Here is a 22,016-nt window from a genome sequence, read left to right on the forward strand (position 1 = left end):
CATATCATAGCAGTGCTTAGGCGAAGCCCTGCATCGGTAGAACATCATCACCGTCATCACACCGTCGTGCTGACGAAACTCTCCCTCAACACTCGGTTGGATCGGAGCTCGAGGGACGTCACGGAGTTGAACGTGTGCAGAACTCGGAGGTGCCGTACGTTCGGTACTTGGATCGGTCGGATCAGGAAGACGTACTTTGCACACAGGTTCCATCCGAGCCAGGTTTTATGCGTTGATGTTATATGCACGAGTAGAACACAGGTGAGTTGTGGGCGATATAAGTCATACTGCTTACCAGCATGTCATACTTTGGTTCGGCGGTATTGTTGGATGAAGCGGCCTAGACCGACATTATGCGTACGCTTACGCGAGATTGCTTCTACCGACGTGCTTTGCACACAGGTGGTTGGCGGATGTCAGTTTCTCCAACTTTAGTTGAATCGAGTGTGGCTATGCCCAGTCCTTGCGAAGGTTAAAACAGCACCAACTTGACAAACTATCGTTGTGGTTTTGATGCGTAGGTAAGAACGGTTCTTGCTAAGCCCGTAGCAGCCACGTAAAACTTGCAACAACAAAGTAGAGAACGTCTAACTTGTTTTTGCAGGGCATGTTGTGATGTGATATGGTCAAGACATGATGCTAAATTTTATTGTATGAGATGATCATGTTTTGTAACCGAGTTATCGGCAACTGGCAGGAGCCATATGGTTGTCGCTTTATTGCATGCAATGCAATCGCGCTGTAATGCTTTACTTTATCACTAAGCGGTAGCGATAGTCGTGGAAGCATAAGATTGGCGAGATGACAACGATGCTATGATGGAGATCAAGGTGTCGCGCCGGTGACGATGGTGATCATGACGGTACTTCGGAGATGGAGATCACAAGTACAAGATGATGACGGCCATATCATATCACTTATATTGATTGCATCTTATCTTGCTTTAATTGACAGTAGCATTATAAGATGATCTCTCACTAAATTTCAAGATAAAAGTGTTCTCCCTGAGTGTGCACCATTGCCAAAGTTCGTCGTGCCCAGACACCACGTGATGATTGGGTGTGATAAGCTCTGCGTCCATCTACAACGGGTGCAAGCCAGTTTTGCACACGCAGAATACTCAGGTTAAACTTGACGAGCCTAGCATATGCAGATATGGCCTCGGAACATTGAGACCGAAAGGTCGAGCGTGAATCATATAGTAGATATGATCAACATAGTGATGTTCACCATTGAAAACTACTCCATTTCACGTGATGATCGATTATGGTTTAGTTGATTTGGATCACGTGATCACTTAGAAGATTAGAGGGATGTCTTTCTAAGTGGGAGTTCTTAAGTAATATGATTAATTGAACTTAAATTTATCATGAACTTGGTCCTGGTAGTATTAGCATATCTATGTTGTAGATCAATAGCTCGCGTTTAGCTCCCTGTTTCATTTTTGATATGTTCCTAGAGAAAACTAAGTTGAAAGATGTTAGTAGCAATGATGCGGATTGGATCCGTGGTCTGAGGTTTATCCTCATTGCTGCACAGAAGAATTATGTCCTTAATGCATCGCTAGGTGACATACCTATTGCAGGAGCAGATGCAGACGTCATGAACGTTTGGCTAGCTCAATATGATGACTACTTGATAGTTTAGTGCACCATGCTTAACAGCTTAGAATCGAGACTTCAAAGACATTTTGAATGTCATGGATCATATGGATGTTCCAGGAGTTGAAGTTAATATTTCAAGCAAATACCCAAGTTGAGAGATATGAAGTCTCCAACAAGTTCTATAGCTAAAAGATGGAGGAGAATAGCTCAAGCAGTGAGCATGTGTTCAGATTGTCTGGGTACTACAATCGCTTGAATCAAGTGGGAGTTAATCTTCCAGATAAAATAGTGATTGACAGAATTCTCTAGTCACCATCACCAAGTTAGTAGAACTTCATGATAAACTATAGTATGCAAGGGATGATGAAAACGATTCCCGAGCTTTTCATGATGATGAAATCGATGAAGGTAGAAATCAAGAAAGAGCATCAAGTATTGATGATTAACAAGACCACTAGTTTCAAGAAAAGGGCAAAGGGAAAGAAAGGGAACTTCAAGAAGAACGGCAAGCAAGTTGTTGCTCAAGTGAAGAAGCCCAAGTCTGGTCCTAAGCCTGAGACTAAGTGCTTCTATTGCAAAGGGACTGGTCACTAGAAGCGAAACTGCCCCAAGTATTTGGTGGATAAGAAGGATGGCAAAGTGAACAAAGGTATATTTGATATACAGATTATTGATGTGTATTTTACTAGTGTTCGTAGCAACTCCTCGGTATTTGATACTGGTTCAGTTGCTAAGAGTAGTAACTCGAAATGGGAGTTGCAGAATGAACAGAGACTAGTTAAGGGTGAAGTGACGATGTGTGTTGGAAGTGGTTCCAAGATTGATATGATCATCATCGCACACTCCCTATACTTTCGGGATTAGTGTTGAACCTAAATAAGTGTTATTTGGTGTTTGCGTTGAGCATGAATATGATTTGATCATGTTTATTGCAATACGGTTATTCATTTAAGTAAGAGAATAAATTGTTGTTCCGTTCACATGAATAAAACCTTCTATGGTCATACACCCAATGAAAATGGTTTGTTGGATCTCGATCGTGGTGATACACATTCTCATAATATTGAAGCCAAAAGATGCAAAGTTAATAATGATAGTGCAACTTATTTGTGGCACTGCCGTTTATGTCATATTGGTGTAAAGCGCATGAAGAAAATCCATGCTGATGGGCTTTTGGAATCACTTGATTATGAATCAGTTGATGCTTGCGAACCGTTCCTCATGGGCAAGATGACTAAGACCCCGTTCTCCGAAACAATGGAGCAAGCATCTGACTTACTGGAAATAATACATACTGATGTATGCAGTCCGATGAATGTTGAGGCTCACGGCGGGTATCATTATTTTCTGAACTTCACAGATGATTTGAGCAGATATGGGTATATCTACTTGATCAAACATAAGTCTGAAACATTTGAAAAGTTCAAAAACTTCAGAGTGAAGTGGAAAATCATCGTGACAAGAAAATAAAGTTTCTACGATCTGATCGCAGAGACAAATATTTGAGTTACGAGGTTGGTCTTCAATTAAAACAATGTGGAATAGTTTCACAAAATCGTGCCACCTGGAACACCACAGCATAATGGTGTGTCCGAACGTCATAACCGTACTATTATTGGATATAGTGCAATCTATGATCTTTCTTACCGATTAACCACTATAGTTTTGAGGTTATGCATTAGAGATAACTACATTCACGTTAAATAGGGCACTATCTAAATCCGTTGAGACGACACCGTATGAACTATGGTTTGGCAAGAAACCTAAGCTGTCGTTTCTTAAAGTTTGAGGTTACAATGCTTATATGAAAAAGTTTCAACCTGATAAGCTCAAACCCAAATTGGAGATGTGCGTCTTCATAGGATACCCAAAAGAAAATGTTGGGTACACCTTCTATCACAGATCCGAAAGCAAGATATTCATTGCTGAGAATGGATCCTTTCTAGAGAAGGAGTTTCTCTCGAAAAGAAGTGAGTGGGAGGAAAGTAGAACTTGATGAGGTAACTGTACCTGCTCCCTTATTGGAAAGTAGTTCATCACAAAAATCTGTTACTGTGACTACTACACCAATTAGTGAGGAAGCTAATGATGATGATCATATAACTTCAGATCAAGTTACTACCGAACCTCGTAGGTAAACCAGCGTGAGATCCACACCAGAGTGGTACAGTAATCCTGTTCTGGAGGTCATGTTACTTGACCATGACGAGCCTACGAACTATGAGGAAGCGATGATGAGCCCAGATTCCGCGAAATGGCTTGAGGCCATGAAATATGAGATGAGATCCATGTATGAGAACAAAGTATGGACTTTGATTGACTTGCCCAATGATCGGCGAGCCATTGAGATTAAATGGATCTTCAAGAGGAAGACGGACGCTGATAATAGTGTTACTATCTACAAAGCTAGAATTGTCGCAAAAAGGTTTTTGACAAGTTCAAGGTGTTGACTACGATGAGAGTTTCTCACTCGTATCTATGCTTAAGTCTGTCCGAATCATGTTAGCAATTGCCGCATTTTATGAAATCTGGCAAACGGATAAATAAAATTGCATTCTTTAATGGATTTATTAAAGAAGAGTTGTATATGATGCAACCAGAAGGTTTGGTCAATCCTAAAGGTACTAACAAAATATGCTAGCTCTAGCGATCCATCTATGGACTGGTGCAAGCATCTCGGAGTTGGAATATACGCTTTGATAAGTTGATCAAAGCATATAGTTTTATACAGACTTGCGGTGAAGCCTGTATTTACAAGAAAATGAGTGGGAGCACTACAACATTTCTGATAAGTGTATGTGAATGACATATTGTTGATCGGAGATAATGTAGAATTATTCTGCAAAGCATAAAGGAATGTTTGAAAGGAGTTTTTCAAAGAAAGACCTTGGTGAAGCTGCTTACATATTGAGCATCAAGATCTATAGCGATAGATCAAGACGCTTGATAAGTTTTTCAATGAGTACATACCTTGACAAGATTTTGAAGTAGTTCAAAATGGAACAGTCAAAGAAAGAGTTCTTGCCTGTGTTACAAGGTGTGAAACTGAGTAAGACTCAAAACCAGACCACGACAGAAGATAGAGAGAGAATGAAAGTCATTCCCTATGCCTCAGCCATAGGTTCTATAAAGTATGCCATGCTGTGTACCAGACCTATTGTATACCCTGCCCTGTGTTTGGCAAGGGAGTACAATAGTGATCTAGGAGTAGATCACTGGACATTGGTCAAAATTATCCTTAGTGGAATAAGGATATGTTTCTCGATTATGGAGGTGACAAAAGGTTCGTCGTAAAGGGTTACGTTGATGCAAGTTTTGACACTGATCCACATGACTCAAAGTCTCAATCTGGATACATATTGCAAGTGGGAGCAATTAGCTAGAGTAGCTCCGTGCAGAGCATTGTTGACATAGAAATTTGCAAAATACATACGGATCTGAATGCGGCAGACCCTTGACTAAACTTCCCTCACAAGCAAAACATGATCACACCTTAGTACTCTTTGGGTATTAATCACATAGCGATGTGAACTAGATTATTGACTCTAGTAAACCTTTTGGGTGTTGGTCACATGACGATGTGAACTATGGGTGTTAATCACATGGTGATGTGAACTATTGATCTTAAATCACATGGCGATGTGAACTAGATTATTGACTCTAGTGCAAGTGGGAGACTGAAGGAAATATGCCCTAGAGGCAATAATAAAGTTATTATTTATTTCCTTATATCATGGTAAATGTTTATTATTCATGCTAGAATTGTATTAACCGGAAACATAATACATGTGTGAATACATAGACAAACAGTATGTCACTAGTATGCTTCTACTTGACTAGCTCGTTGAATCAAAGATGGTTAAGTATCCTAGCCATAGACATGAGTTGTCATTTGATTAACGGGGTCACATCATTAGAGAATGATGTGATTGACTTGACCCATTCCGTTAGCATAGCACTTGATCGTTTAGTTTGTTGCTATTGCTTTCTTCATGACTTATACATGTTCCTATGACTATGAGATTATGAAACTCCCGTTTACCGGAGGAACACTTTGTGTGCTACCAAACGTCACAACGTAACTGGGTGATTATAAAGGTGCTCTACAGGTGTCTCCAAAGGTACTTGTTGGGATGGCGTATATCGAGATTAGGATTGTCACTCCGATTGTCGGAGAGGTATCTCTTGGCCCTCTCGGTAATGCACATCACTTAAGCCTTGCAACCATTGCAACTAATGAGTTAGTTGTGGAATGATGTATTACGGAACGAGTAAAGAGACTTGCCGGTAACGAGATTGAACTAGGTATTGGAATACCGACGATCGAATCTCGGGCAAGTAACATACCGATGACAAAGGGAACAAACGTATGTTGTTATGCGGTTTGACCGATAAAGATCTTCGTAGAATATGTAGGAACCAATATGAGCATCCAGGTTCCGCTATTGGTTATTGACCGGAGACATGTCTCAGTCATGTCTACATAGTTCTCGAACCCGTAGGGTCCGCACGTTTAAAGTTCAGTGATGATCGTAATTAGGGTTTTTGTGTTTTGATGTACTGAAGGTTGTTCGGAGTCCCAGATGTGATCACGGACATGACGAGGAGTCTCGAAATGGTCAAGACATAAAGATTGATATATTGGAGGCCTATATTTGGATATCGGAATCGTTCCGGGTAAAATCGGGATTTTACCGGAGTATTGGGGGGTTACTGGAACCCCCCCCCCCGGGGGGTTAATGGGCCTACATGGGCCCTAAGGGAGAAGAGGAGGGCCGGCCAGGGCAGGGCGCGCGCCCCCTCCCCCCTAGTCCGAATAGGACAAGGAAGGGGGGGCGGCGCCCCCCTTTCCTCTTTCCCCCTTCCCCTTTCCTTCTCCAACAAGGCAAGAGGGGGGAGTCCTACTCCCAATGGGAGTAGGACTCCTCCAGGCGCACCCCTAGGGGCCGGCCGCACCTCCCCCCTCCCTCCTTTATATATGGGGGCAGGGGGGCACCTCATGACACACAAGTTGATCTTTGTGATCGTTCCTTAGATGTGTGCGGTGCCCCCTTCCACCATATTCCACCTCGGTCATATCGTAGCGGTGCTTAGGCGAAGCCCTGCCTCGGTAGAACATCATCACCGTCATCACGCCGTCGTGCTGACGAAACTCTCCCTCAACACTCGGCTGGATCGGAGCTCGAGGGACGTCACCGAGTTGAACGTGTGCAGAACTCGGAGGTGTCGTACGTTCGGCACTTGGATCGGTCGGATCGGAAAGACGTACGACTACTTCCTCTACGTTGTGTCAACGCTTCCATTGCCGGTCTACGAGGGTACGTACACAACACTCTCCCCTCTCGTTGCTATGCATCACCATGATCTTGCGTGTGCGTAGGATTTTTTTTTGAAATTACTACGTCCCCAACATTTTTCCCAACTCGTCGTTCTGCTAACCTTCGATCACTGTTAGTACTTCTCGACTGCTCCGCTTCGATATATACCTTTGCAGTAATGCGCTCGTAGTTGTTTTTCAGTGGAGACTTTGGTGGTTTCCTCAGGGCATCTATAGTGCGCTTTGCTTTCACCGGATCTACCTTCTCCTCTGGAGGTGGATGTCTCTTTGCTTTCACCCCTTCAAAGAAGTCCTTCACTTCTTTTTCCATGATCTTCACGTTTTCTTCCACGGTCCTCTCATATGGTAACTTCTCTAGAGGCTTGAGAGGTGGACCGAATCTGTATTGCCTCCCACCTCTGGCTGTACTGCTAGGCGCCGGAGCAGACGGAGCGGTTGCGGCTGTCTTCTTTCGTGCTTGCTTATGAGATGGAGGAGAAGGACTACGATGCGCCGGAGCAGCCGTAGTGGTGGCGGGTCTCTTCCACCCTTGCTGGCGAGGCGGAGAAGGAGACTGGCTGCTCGGGCGCGCCGGCGCAGGCGGAGAAGGAGGCGGAGTGCCGCTGATGTCTACTACACAACCTTCTTCTTGTAGACGTTGTTGGGCCTCAAAGTGCAGAGGTTTGTAGGACAGTAGCAAATTTCCCTCAAGTGGATGAGCTAAGGTTTATCAATCCATAGGAGGCGTAGGATGAAGATGGTCTCTCTCAAGCAACCCTGCAACCAAATAACAAAGAGTCTCTTGTGTCCCCAACACACCCAATACAATGGTAAATTGTATAGGTGCACTAGTTCGGCGAAGAGATGGTGATACAAGTGGTATATGGATGGTAGATAAAGGTTTTTGTAATCTGAAAATATAAAAACAGTAATTTCACTAATGATAAAAGTGAGCACAAACGGTATTGCAATGCGTTGAAACAAGGCCTAGGGTTCATACTTTCACTAGTGCAAGTTCTCTCAACATTAATAACATAATTGGATCACATAACTATCCCACAACATGCAACAAAGAGTCACTCCAAAGTCACTAATAACGAAGAACAAACGAAGAAATTATGGTAGGGTACGAAACCACCTCAAAGTTATTCTTTCCAATCAATCCGTTGGGCTATTCCTATAAGTGTCACAAACAGCCCTAGAGTTTGTACTAGAATAACACCTTAAGACACAAATCAATCAAAACCCTAATATCACCTAGATACTCCAATGTCACCTCAAGTATCCGCGGGTATGATTATACGATATGCATCACACAATCTTAGATTCATCTATTCAAACCAACACAAAGTATTTCAAAGAGTGCCCCAAAGTTTCTACCGGAGAGTCAAGACGAAAACGTGTGCCAACCCCCATGCATAGGTTCATGGGCGGAACCCGCAAGTTGATCACCAAAACATACATCAAGTGAATCAATAGAATAACCCATTGTCACCACGGTTATCCCACGCAAGACATATGTAGGATCGAAAGTATGTCTAGAGGGGGGGTGATTAGACTACTTGACCAAATAAAAACTTAACCTTTTCCCAATTTTAGTTCTTGGCAGATTTTAGCTATTTTAGGACAAGTCAAGCAATCATCACACAATTCAAGCAAGCATGCAAAGAGTATATTGGCAGCGGAAAGTAAAGCATGCAACTTGCAAGAATGTAAAGGGAAGGGTTTGTAGAATTCAAACGCAATTGGAGACACGGATGTTTTTCCCGTGGTTCGGATAGGTGGTGCTATCCTACATCCACGTTGATGGAGACTTCAACCCACAAAGGGTAACGGTTGCGCGAGTCCACACAGGGCTCCACCCAAGGGCAACGGTTGCGCGAGTCCACACAGGGCTCCACCCACGAAGGGTCCACGAAGAAGCAACCACCCACAAAGGGTCCACGAAGAAGCAACCTTGTCTATCCCACCATGGCCATCGCCCACGAAGGACTTGCCTCACTAGTGGTAGATCTTCACGAAGTAGGCGATCTCCTTGCCCTTACAAACTCCTTGGTTCAACTCCACAATCTTGTCGGAGGCTCCCAAGTGACACCTAGCCAATCTAGGAGACACCACTCTCCAAGAAGTAACAAATGGTGTGTAGGTAATGAACTCCTTGCTCTTGTGCTTCAAATGATAGTCTCCCCAACACTCAACTCTCTCTCATAGGATTTGGATTTGGTGGAAAGAAGATTTGAGTGGAAAGCAACTTGGGAAGGCTAGAGATCAAGATTCATATGGTAGGAATGGAATATCTTGGTCTCAACACATGAGTAGGTGGTTCTCTCTCAGAACATATGAGTTGGAATGGTTTCTGTGTTCTGATGGCTCTCTCACTGAATGAGAAATAGGTGGAGGGGTATATATAGCCTCCACACAAAATCCAACCGTTACACAGTTTTCCAATCTCGGTGGGACCGAATCAATGAACTCGGTCGGACCGAAAATGTAAACTTAGTGACCGTTAGTGATTTCGGTGGGACCGACATGCAACTCGGTAGGACCGATTCGGTTAGGGTTTGGGCATAACGTAATCTCGGTGAGACCGATTACACAAACTCGGTGAGACTGAATTTGGTAACTAGCTAACCAGAGAGTTGGTCAGGCAAACTCGGTGGGACCGATTTGCTCTTTTTCGGTGAGACCGAGTGGAACTCGGTGAGACCGAAAAGTTACAAAGGGGAAACACTGAGTTTACATTGCAATCTCGGTGGGACCGATTCGCTCTTTCGGTGGGACCGAAAAGTTACAAAAGGGAAACAGAGAGTTTGCAACCCCATCTCGGTGAGACCGAGATCCCTATCGGTAGGACCGAATTGCTAGGGTTTGGCAGTGGCTAATGACAAGTGAAACTCGGTGGTGCCGGATAGGAAGAATCGGTAGGACCGAGTTTGGCTTAGGGTTTAGGTCATATGTGTATATGGAAAAATAGTTGAGGGTTTTGGAGCATATCACTAAGCACATGAAGCAAGAGGCTCATTAAGCAACAACTCATCCCTCCTTAATAGTATTGGCTTTTCCTAAGGACTCAATGTGATCTTGGATCACTAAAATATAAAATGAAGAGTCTTGAGCTTTTGAGCTTGAGCCAATCCTTTGTCCTTAGCATTTTGAGGGTTCCACTTTCACATCCATGCCATGCCAATCATTGAGCTTTCCTGAAACAATCATCTTGGAATAGCATTAGCTCAATGAGCTATATGTTGTTATGAATTACCAAAACCACCTAGGGATAGTTGCACTTTCAATCTCCCCCTTTTTGGTAATTGATGACAACATATAGATCAAAGCTTCGACAAAAGATAATAACCATGAAATTTATCGTCGCTTTGAGAAGTATGTGATAAGTAAGAGCTCCCCCTAAATTTGTGCATATTTAAAATTTGCTTTTGGACTGCAAATGCACAAAGAATTAGAATTATGGGTTACTCTTCCATGTCACATACATCTTGGTGGAGCGCTAAAAAATGATAAGAATGAAATACATGCACTCATCACCAAGAACAATGAATGATCACAAACGATAGATAGAATGATAATATTTAAGCAAGCATTAAGCAAACATTAAGTGTAGCTTATGATCAAACACATGATCATCAATGTATCACAAATAATAACGTAGTATCTCAAGCACTCAAAAGCAAACAAGTTCGAAAAACCACCAAATAAAGCAAGAGAGAAAAGCAACACTCTCTCTCTCGAAGCCTATGATCTATACATCTTCTCCCCCTTTGGCAACAAGTTACCAAAAAGTTCCTAGAAAATGCATAGTGCTACATCGACGCTCAGGCTTGATCTTCAGGTGGTGGTGGAGTCCGGATCACTCCAAGGATGAAGGCTTCTGTAGATGTTGAAGTAGTCGCTGGAGTTGGAGCTGAAGTAGACGCTGGAGCTGGTGGAACTGAGGCTGTAGCTGGTGCTGAAGTGGTGGCTATGGTGCCAGCAACTGGCACGGCAGATGACCTCGGGCCTCATGGCACTCTGGCAAAGGTATGAGTGGTAGTCCTGTCTCTCCTCTCCTGCATGTCCTCCTGAAGCTGCTCCACTACAGACTGAACTTCCGTTACCTTGACATCCAAGTCATAGAACTTCTGTTCCATGATCCTCTCTAGGCTCTGCTGATTCTTAGTGAGGGTGGCTAGACTTTGCTCAATCCTCAGCGTGGATGCAATCAAGTAACCAAGCTGCTCTTGTTTGGTCTTCAAGAAGTATTCAGATGCCTCCTCTTGGGTAGGCATCTTGGTAGCTTTCTCCTTCCCCGCCTTCTCCTTCTTTGCAAATGCTTGGGCAGATGATGGCTCGTTCTCAGTCATGACAACTTCATTGTCCTCAAAATCTGGACGGATGGGCAGGTGTTCTTTGTCCAACAGATATATGCCCGTGCCCATTTTGGAGTTGATGAGCTCCTGAATTTGAGGGGCATATCCGCAGCTCCTCTTTTGATCCGCTGCAGTCCTCTTAATCGTTTCCACTATGAGGCTCATCACCTTGAACTTCTGAGGCACATCAAACACATGTAGCAAGTTGATAGCATGGCCTCTGATCATCTTGTGATCTCCAGACTTAGGCAATAAGGTGTGCCTTAGTATCCAATTGATCGTCGGGAGCCCTGACAGAAGGTAATGTACTGAGCCAAACTTGAAGGTATCAAGTGCTTCATTGGGAATTTCCTTGTACATATTGGACATGGAGTTATGGTCCATCTTCTTCTTGGCGTAGATATCCAAGTCATCATCTTGCTCCTCTGGGGCATTTATGATCTGTGCCCACTCAACCACTATAGATTGGTACCTTGTACCCTCAGACATCCATGTGATCCTCCCATCTGGATAAAAGTGAGCTGTGGAGTAGAACTGCATGATGAGTTCTTCGTTCCACTTTGTGAGCTTCTGCCCAACAAAGTCAGCTACTCCACAAGCTATGAAGCTGTCTTGCACTCCAGGATAGTGCTCCTCGTTGTCCTTGATGTATGTCCAATCAACCCAACGCATATCACAGACAATGGGCTTCTTATCTAACAGCACAGTCTCATAGAAATCCTGCTGCTCCTTGGTGTGAAACCTGTAGTCCACGACAGTCCTTCTCCTTGAAGCATATGGGTCTGCTTCTCTCCATTTCCTGAGCCCTGAGTCTCTCCTGAGCTTCATATCCTCAGCCATAGGATGAGCATCGTTATGGTCTGGGATCTTGGGCTTGAGCTTCCGAAGGACATTTTCTTCCTCATCCTCTGCAATAGTCTCAGGCACTAGGGCCTTGTTCTTTTCAGCTGCAGGGATGCTCCGTGTATTCCTCTTGGGCTTTGGCTTTGGAGCTGACTTGGCTTTGGAAGCAGCTCCCCCTGATTTTATGGCATCTCCCATAAGCTTGGGTGCCTTGGGCGCTGGTGCAGCTGCCTCCTCTTCTTCTTCCTCCTCTTCCATGATGGAAGCTTTGCCAAGTACCCTAGCCACAGTCTTCTTCACCCTCTCCTTTCTTTTCTTGCCCTCAGCTGCAGCTGGCTCTTGGGAAGTGGACTTCTCAGTCGAGGCTCTAGCCTTTGACATGGGTTGCCTGCCTGCTGGCCTTTTGATCTTCAGACCTGGCTTAGTGCCTTGGGCTGGCTCAATTCTCTTGGAAGTGGCCTCTTCCTCCGCCACATAGTCCTCATCTTCAGAGTCTGAAGTTTTCTTCTTCCTTTGTCTCATGGCAGCCTTTGGCAGATTGCTAGGAGTGCTCCTGCTGCCTTCATCAGAAGAACTTGAGGGACTAGTGCCCTCACTCATCACTACTTGCTGCTCTGACAAGTTTTGGCTGTCACTCTGGTCTGACATGATGCAAACTGACTACTGACCCTGTGAATAGATTATAGAGGAGATAGAGTGGATGAACATCACAAAATGCAGAGATTTTTGCAAAAGAATAATTCAAAAACCTAGTTTTAGTTTCCCACTGAAATCATCTCGGATCTACCGACTTTCAAACTCGGTGATACCGAAGCAGTTTTGGAACCTAAACTAGTGAACTCGGTAGGACCGAGTCACAGTTTGGTGGCATCGAGACTGCTAGGGTTTCACTGAGTTCAAAAATCGGTCACACCGATAAGTAATTCTCGGTTAGACCGAGTCTCACTTGTGCAATGGCATAAGCCAAATCGGTGGGACCGAGTTTTTCAACTTGGTGGGTCCGAGATGGTTTCGGCGGAGACCTAAACCTAGAATTTTCGAATCAAACCTAATCTATGAGTGTTTGACTGGATAGGAGTTTATCAAACGTGGCTAGAAACAATATGATCACAATGTGCTAGGAATCAGATTGAGGAATAGCACAAAGATCAAGTCCATACCCTAGTTCGGCGGGGACTTGCTACGGCGGCAACGGCGGGGCAGAAATCCCATTGACGGTGATGGAGACCAGCGACTGGAGGCTGCTAGCGGCGAGAAGACGATCCGGAGACCTCGAGGGCAGAGCAGGCTATCGCGCGGGCGAAGGGGTTCGGAGAAATTTCCAAATTTTGCCCGTGACTATATATAGCCCGACCCTGTCGGTGTGACCGAGTGGAACAACTCGGTGGCACCAAGATTCATAACTGCATGCAGTTATTGAAACTCGGTGTGACCGAAAGGTTCAAATCGGTTGCACCGAGATCGAAACCTAGATCAACTTAATGATCTCGGTAGGACCGAAGTGGAGTATCGGTCAGACCGAGAATCATAAAGAGGTTTTGGAAGTTTAAGTCTATGACGAATCGGGGACTCCGAGCGCTCCTCACACAGAGTGGTTCAAATCTGACTTGATCAAATTTTGTGATGCAGCATGAATAGAGTTTGAGACGAGAAAAGCATAGATAGCTAGATGAGGTTCTTAGGCATTCTTGTCCATCCACTTGGCAAAAGAAGATAAAACCAAACAATCAAAACAACAAGTGGATGTCCTCGAATGAGTAAAATATGCAACCAGCATGCTCACACAATAAGATGGCAAATGAAATATGTGGCAAGGCATGCACAACCAATTCTAGCATCTATCAAGCAATTTGCGATGACTAGGTCATCTATATATGAGTATATTGACTTAGGAGTCAAGTGAGAACACTTGATCATAGGTCATACTCATCATTTAAGCTCAAGTGGGGTTACCACTTTTACATAAAGCATTGTTGTGTTCACATCTTTAGAGTTGCTTTAGCTCAAGTCTTAGAGTAAAGCTCCCCCTAGATGTGATATCCCCCCTAAGAGGGATGAACTAATCTTGGGTTTTGTCGATGATGACTTCATGTAGATATTGAAGATGTGGATGCTCAATGTTGATGTAGATCTCTTGGAGCTATCCATTTGAGTGAATTGCACTTTCAATACCTACATGGGTTAGTCCCACAAGGAACAAACAAGGATATCCATAGACATAGAGTGATGCACACAAAAGATGATGTCCATGAAAACCTTTAGGTTACCTTGTCCCTTGTCTTACCAACAAGAGGGTTTGTGACTCCTTGAACTAGTGCAAGATGTGGAAGTTGATTGCACTTGTTCTTGCCAAAATGATAAGAGTGAAGTATGTTGGCGGAGTCACCCTCAAGAACTCTCTAGTTCTTCTTCTTTTGGATCCACATCATCTTGATGGGAATCCTTGGAGTTGTAGTCGTACTTGATGAAGTGGAACTCGAAGTAGTCTTGGGAATCCACTTGACTAAGGTCTTAGGAGCTTCTTCAAATGCATCAATTTCCTCTTGAAGCTTGTCCTTGCCTTTTTGCTCGTAGTTTTGTGGTGGAAGATCATCTTGAGCTTGTGTCCCCTTGAAAGAAGTATACTTCTCTTGTTAAGGGACAAACTTTGTCTTGGGGTATTGATCTTCTTCCCATTCAACTCCATTGGCATTAAACTTTTGTTCAAAACCAACACCTTGATTCTTCCGGTGCATTCCTTGCTTGCGCACAATTTCCTCGAATTGCTTACTCCCGGCAAGGCTTTTGTACACTCCTTTCTCTATAATTCCCTTCAATAAGCTATTTTCTTGCTCAAGTGTAACTTGGCTAAGAGAATCATTAGTGGAATCAAGAGAACTACTAGAAGCAACAATATTGAATTTAGCATAATCATTGTTACTACTAGAGGAAGAATCTTTCTTGTTAGACTTGACTTGAGGCATGTAAGTGGATAAGAGTAAACGCTTGGCAATGTAAGAAGAACTTTTCTTGCGGAGATCATCATTGATTGCCTTTAAGAACTCATGCTCTTGCTCAAGATTGAGCTTTTCAAAGCGTAGTTTCTCATGAGCCCTTAAAAGTTCTCGATGATCTTCGAAGATAGTGTCATGAGCTAACTTAAGAGTTTTTAGTTCTTTAGTTAGAGCCTCAATCTTCTCCTTATCATTGTCATTCGTTTTATCTTGATTAGCATGATTAATTGGTCTTTCATCATAGTATTCATCACTAGAGTTGTCACCAAGCAAATCATCACCTAACAAGTCATCTTCATCACTATTGAAATCAACATACTCGGGGTGTGTTACCTTAGGACCTTTGGCCATGAAGCATCTTCCAATTCCTTCATTTGGTGAGTCAAATATGTCGTAGGAGTTGGTTGACACAAGTGCTAGACCGGCAACACCTTCATCTTGAGTATCTTCGGAGTCGGGGTGATAACTTCTCTCGGAGTGGCTGTCGGAGTCGGATACCCATTCACCAACATGAGCTTGATGTCTTCGTCTTGTGTAGCTCCTTGATGATTTTTCCTTCCTTTCCGAATCCTTGCTTCTCCGTGAGTATCTTTGTTCATAACGATCATCTCTACTCCTTCTCTGTCTTGGTGGTGATCCTTTGCTTCTTCTTTTTGGAGAATCTTCTCTTCTCTTGTAGGGAGCCGTACACTCATTGGAATAGTGTCCGGGTCTTCCACAATTGTAACAGTTTCGCTCTCGACTAGAAGATCTTTTGTCATTGTAGGACCTTGACTTGGAGCTTCTATCTTTGCTTCTACTCTTGTAGAACTTGTTGAAGTTCTTCACCATTAAGCTCAATTCTTCATTGAAGTCTTGTTTCTCACTTGATGATGTAGGGGCTTCACATGAGGCTTTATAGGCACCACTTGATTTATTGTGAAGTTCCTCTTTATCCTTAAGTGACATCTCATGAGCAACAATTCTTCCAATCACCTCCGTTGGCTTGAGATCTTTGTAATTGGGCATCATTTGGATTAATGTGCACACGGTATCATATTTTCCATCCAAGGCTCTTAGAATCTTCTTGATGATGAATCTATCGGTCATATCTTCACTTCCTAAGCCGGCAATCTCATTTGTGATGAGAGGAAGCCTAGAGTACATTTCAGCGACACCTTCACCATCCTTCATCTTGAACTTGTCAAGTTGGCTTTGAAGCACATCCAACTTGGATTCCTTGACGGAGTCGGTACCTTCGTGCATATCAATCAAAGTGTCCCAAATTTCCTTTGCATTCTCAAGACGGCTGATTTTGTTGAATTCTTCGGGGCACAATCCGTTGAAGAGAATATCACAAGCTTGAGCATTGTATTGCAACATCTTCAACTCATCCGCGGTAGCTTCACGGTTTGGTTCTCTCCCATCAAAGAAGTCACCTTGCAAACCAACACACACAATAGCCCAAACGGCGGGGTTATGTCCAAGAATATGCATTTTCATTTTATGCTTCCAACTAGCAAAATTAGTACCATCAAAGTAAGGACCTCTACGGTGATAATTTCCCTCGCTAGACGCCATACTCTCCTAGGTTGTGAAACCAAGGCTATGACCACCAAAAGCTATGGAGATCAAGAAAATGGAGACCAAAGCTCTGATACCACTTGTAGGATCGAAAGTATGTCTAGAGGGGGGTGATTAGACTACTTGACCAAATAAAAACTTGACCTTTTCCCAATTTTAGTTCTTGGCAGATTTTAGCTATTTTAGGACAAGTCAAGCAATCATCACACAATTCAAGCAAGCATGCAAAGAGTATATTGGCAGCGAAAAGTAAAGCATGCAACTTGCAAGAATGTAAAGGGAAGGGTTTGGAGAATTCAAACGCAATTGGAGACACGGATGTTTTTCTCGTGGTTCGGATAGGTGGTGCTATCCTACATCCACGTTGATGGAGACTTCAACCCACGAAGGGTAACGGTTGCGCGAGTCCACACAGGGCTCCACCCAAGGGCAACGGTTGCGCGAGTCCACACAGGGTTCCACCCACGAAGGGTCCACGAAGAAGCAACCACCCACAAAGGGTCCACGAAGAAGCAACCTTGTCTATCCCACCATGGCCATCGCCCACGAAGGACTTGCCTCACTAGCGGTAGATCTTCACGAAGTAGGTGATCTCCTTGCCCTTACAAACTCCTTGGTTCAACTCCACAATCTTGTCGGAGGCTCCCAAGTGACACCTAGCCAATCTAGGAGACACCACTCTCCAAGAAGTAACAAATGGTGTGTAGGTAATGAACTCCTTGCTCTTGTGCTTCAAATGATAGTCTCCCCAACACTCAACTCTCTCTCACAGGATTTGGATTTGGTGGAAAGAAGATTTGAGTGGAAAGCAACTTGGGAAGGCTAGAGATCAAGATTCATATGGTAGGAATGGAATATCTTGGTCTCAACACATGAGTAGGTGGTTCTCTCTCAGAACATATGAGTTGGAATGGTGTGTGTGTTCTGATGGCTCTCTCACTGAATGAGAAAGAGGTGGAGGGGTATATATAGCCTCCACACAAAATCCAACTGTTACACAGTTTTCCAATCTCGGTGGGACCGAATCAATAAACTCGGTCGGACCAAAAATGTAAACCTAGTGACCGTTAGTGATTTCGGTGGGACCGACATGCAACTCGGTAGGACCGATTCGGTTAGGGTTTGGGCATAACGTAATCTCGGTGAGACCGATTACACAAACTCGGTGAGACCGAATTTGGTAACTAGATAACCAGAGAATTGGTCAGGCAAACTTGGTGGGACCGATTTGCTCTTTTTCGGTGAGAACGAGTGGAACTCGGTGAGACCGAAAAGTTACAAAGGGGAAACACTGAGTTTACATTGCAATCTCGGTGGGACCGATTCTCTCTTTCGGTGGGACCGAAAAGTTACGAAAGGGAAACAGAGAGTTTGCAACCCCATCTCGGTGAGACCGAGATCCCTATCGGTAGGACCGAATTGCTAGGGTTTGGCAGTGGCTAATGACAAGTGAAACTCGGTGGCGCCGGATAGGAAGAATCGGTAGGACCGAGTTTGGCTTAGGGTTTAGGTCATATGTGGATATGGAAAAATAGTTGAGGGTTTTGGAGCATATCACTAAGCACATGAATCAAGAGGCTCATTAAGCAACACCTCATCCCTCCTTAATAGTATTGGCTTTTCCTAAGTACTCAATGTGATCTTGGATCACTAAAATATAAAATGAAGAGTCTTGAGCTTTTGAGCTTGAGCCAATCCTTTGTCCTTAGCATTTTGAGGGTTCCACTTTCACATCCATGCCATGCCAATCATTGAGCTTTCCTGAAACAATCATCTTGGAATAGCATTAGCTCAATGAGCTATATGTTGTTATGAATTACCAAAACCACCTAGGGATAGTTGCACTTTCAACATACATCAAGTATTCTCAAATCCTTAAAGACTCAATCCGATAAGATAACTTCAAAGGGAAAACTCAATCCATTACAAGAGAGTAGAGGGGGAGAAACATCATAAGATCCAACTATAATAGCAAAGCTCGCGATACATCAAGATCGTATCACCTCAAGAACACGAGAGATAGATCAAACACATAGCTACTGGTACATACCCTCAGCCCCGAGGGAGAACTACTCCCTCCTTGTCATGGAGAGCACCAGTATGATGAAGATGGCCACCGGAGAGGGATTCCCCCTCCGGCAGGGTGCCGGAACGGGTCTAGATTGGTTTTTGGTGGCTACCGAGGCTTCTGGCGGCGGAACTCCCGATCTATTGTGCTCCTCGAAGTTTGAGGGTATATTGGTATATATAGGAGGAAGAAGTACGTCGGTGGACCTCCGGGCTGTCCACGAGGCAGGGGGCGCGCCCAGCGGGGTGGGCGCGCCCCCCACCCTTGTGGACAGCCCGGGACTCTCCTTGTCCAACTCTGATACTCCGTGGGCTTCTTCTGGTCCAAAAATAAGTTCCATGAAGTTTCAGGTCAATTGGACTCCGTTTGATTTTCCTTTTCTGCGATACTCTAAAACAAGGAAAAAAACAGAAACTGGCACTGGGCTCTAGGTTAATAGGTTAGTCCCAAAAAAATATAAAATAGCATATAATTGCATATAAAACATCCAAGGTTGATAATATAATAGCATGGAACAATCAAAAATTATAGATACATTGGAGACCTATCAGCCGCCACACGCCGGAGAAGGAGGCTGAGTGCCCTGATCACTCGTCGGAGGAGGAGGCGGAGTACCCCGACTCACCGGAGGAGGAGGAGGCGGAGGCGTCCAGTTCGGAAGGTTGATGAGCTCCTTCCGCCATAGGCATGGAGTCTTCGAAGAGGAACCCAGTCGAGTCTCGCCTTCACCGGTAGGGTGGTCAAGCTCGAGGTCCTCAAATCCGTCTGTTATTTCATCCACCATCACCCTAGCATATCCTTCTGGAATCGGCCGGCAGTGAAAAGTTGCACCAGGTTCAGGAGGTGCAACAGAGCCAACAGCCGCCTTGACTTTCAAATTCTTCCATTGCGTCATAAGGTGGAAATTTTGAGACTCCGTGATTACGTCCACGGGGTAGCTAGCAGGAGCCATGAAGACAGGCTCCAGCTGCTGCAGCTCGGTGGAAGCCATGCTACTTCTCCGCTGAGATGGCGGGGTAGCTTCGAGGGAAGCTTCGGCGGGTCGCTTGTTGCGATCTGCTTCTCATTGCTCTATCGCTTGTACCCTTGCGTGCAACGCCTGAATTTGGATCTGCTCCACTTTCTTCCTCCTCTCCTGGCATTTGTAACCGCCTGCATCCGGAAACCCAGCCCTCCATAGAATGGATCCTGGCGTGCCTCGTGTCCGTCCAGGGTGCTTAGGATTCCCGAGGGCCATTGTGAGCTCGTCATTCTCTCTGTCTGGAATGAACGTCCCTTGCTGCGCTGCCTCGATATACTCCCGAAGCCTCATGACGGGTATTCTCAGTTGCCCGTCCGTCCAAACGCACTTCCCCGATACAAGGTCCAAGGATCCGCCAACCCCGAAGAACCAAGTCCGGCAACGGTCTGGCCAGTTCCTCGTCTCTGGTTTGACCCCTTTATCAATCAGGTCATTCTCAGCCTTGGCCCACAACGACCGGGCTTTGAGGTAGCCACCTGACCCCATGCGATGGTGATGCTTCTTCTTCGCAACATTTTTCTTGTTTGTCACTGACATCTTCTTACTCTTGTCCGATGTCTTGTGGGCCACAAATGCGGGCCAGTGATCTCTGATCTTCTCATATCGGCCGGTGAATTCTGGTTCCTTGTCTTCGTCGACAAACGATGTTTTTAGCTCATTCTTCCACCTCCTGAATAGTTCTGCCATCTTCTTAAGAGCATGAGACTTGATCAATTGCTCTTTAAATGGCTTCTCCGGATCCTCCTCTGCCGGTAGGGTGAAATCTGCCTTCAGCGCAGTCCAAAGATCATCTTTCCGCATATCGGAGACATAAGACACCTCAAGGTCTTCATTCTTAGGCTTTAACCATTGGTGGATACTGATCGGGATCTTGTCCCTAACAAGAACCCCGCACTGAGCAGCAAATGCTTCCTTTGTCCGGATGAGTTCAATCGGCATGCCATCGAGCGCGATTACTGTGATCTCAAACCTTTCATCCGAGCGTAACTTTTTCTTTGGGTCTCGTCTCTTTACCAAAGTTGTGCTCGATCCGGGGGGCTAGAAAAAATAAGAAAGACGAGAGTTAATTAATATGTGTACATATACCAAAACAATGAATGCATCAATTAGCTAGTCAGCACAAGCTTAACTAATATATATACCTGGCCGGACTCGGTTCGGTCACCGGAGCCGTCATCACGGTCTCCTTCTTGCACCGACATTGGGTCACCGGAGCTGTCATCACGGTTTCCTTCTTGCACCGGCATTGTGTCACCGGAGCCATCATAATCATAGCCCGCTTCTTCACCATGTCCTTCCAGACCATCGGTTTCGTTGAGAAACGACATGACGACATCACTTCCTTGTGCAATTATGTCCCCCAACACCGCTTCTATTGCTTCGTCTCAGGGTGCTCCATAGTTTCTGCAAATATTTACAACATGGCAATTATTATTCAAACATGACAGATGGATATATTAGTGGCAAACATAGAACTAGCTAGCTAATCACAATAAGGAATCATATTAGTGGCCTGGACGCTGCTTCTCTAGGGTTTGGGGTGGCCTCGGCAATGCTTCAAGGGTTTGGAGTGGCCTCGACAACGCTTCATGGGTATGTGGTGGCCTCAACGACAACGCTCTTTTAACTTGGTAAATTTGGGTGGCCTCGAGAGAGTTTGTCGGGTAGGGGCGCGGTGGGAGGGGGTAGGAGACCGACATCGTTTTTTTCTAGGGTTTGGGTGTCCTCGAGAGTTTTGGTCGAGCGAGAGGGCCGGGGGGTGCTCCCGTGGTATAAGTTATCACGGTCGAGAGGGGGTATATTGACAACGACGACATACGACGACCCCTCGACCCTCGAACCCTTGGCGACCCTCGACCCCTCGGTGACCCTCGACCCTCTACCCTAGCTAGTTCCCGACCCTCGCCCCTCGAACCCTCGGCGACCCCTCCCCCCTCCCCCCTCATGTCGAAGTTATCGGGGAGGGGGTATATCGATAACGACATACCCGATAAAAAATAAGAAAATGAAGAAGAAGAAAAAAAGAAGAAAAAAAAGAGGAGAAGAAGAAAGGAATAGAGGAAAGATTTTATTTTTTCTTTCCTCTATTCCTTTCTTCTTCTCCACTTTTTTTTCCTTTTTTCCTCTTCTTATTTATTTCTCCTCTTCTTCTCCTTTTTCTTTTCCTTCTTCCTAAACTAAACATAAACTAAAATAATCCTAAAACCACTATTCAAGAATTCACCCGATTAATCAGTTAACGGGCC

The sequence above is a fragment of the Triticum aestivum genome, chromosome 5A, assembly GCF_018294505.1.
Source record: "Triticum aestivum cultivar Chinese Spring chromosome 5A, IWGSC CS RefSeq v2.1, whole genome shotgun sequence".
Classification (NCBI taxonomy): domain Eukaryota; kingdom Viridiplantae; phylum Streptophyta; class Magnoliopsida; order Poales; family Poaceae; genus Triticum; species Triticum aestivum.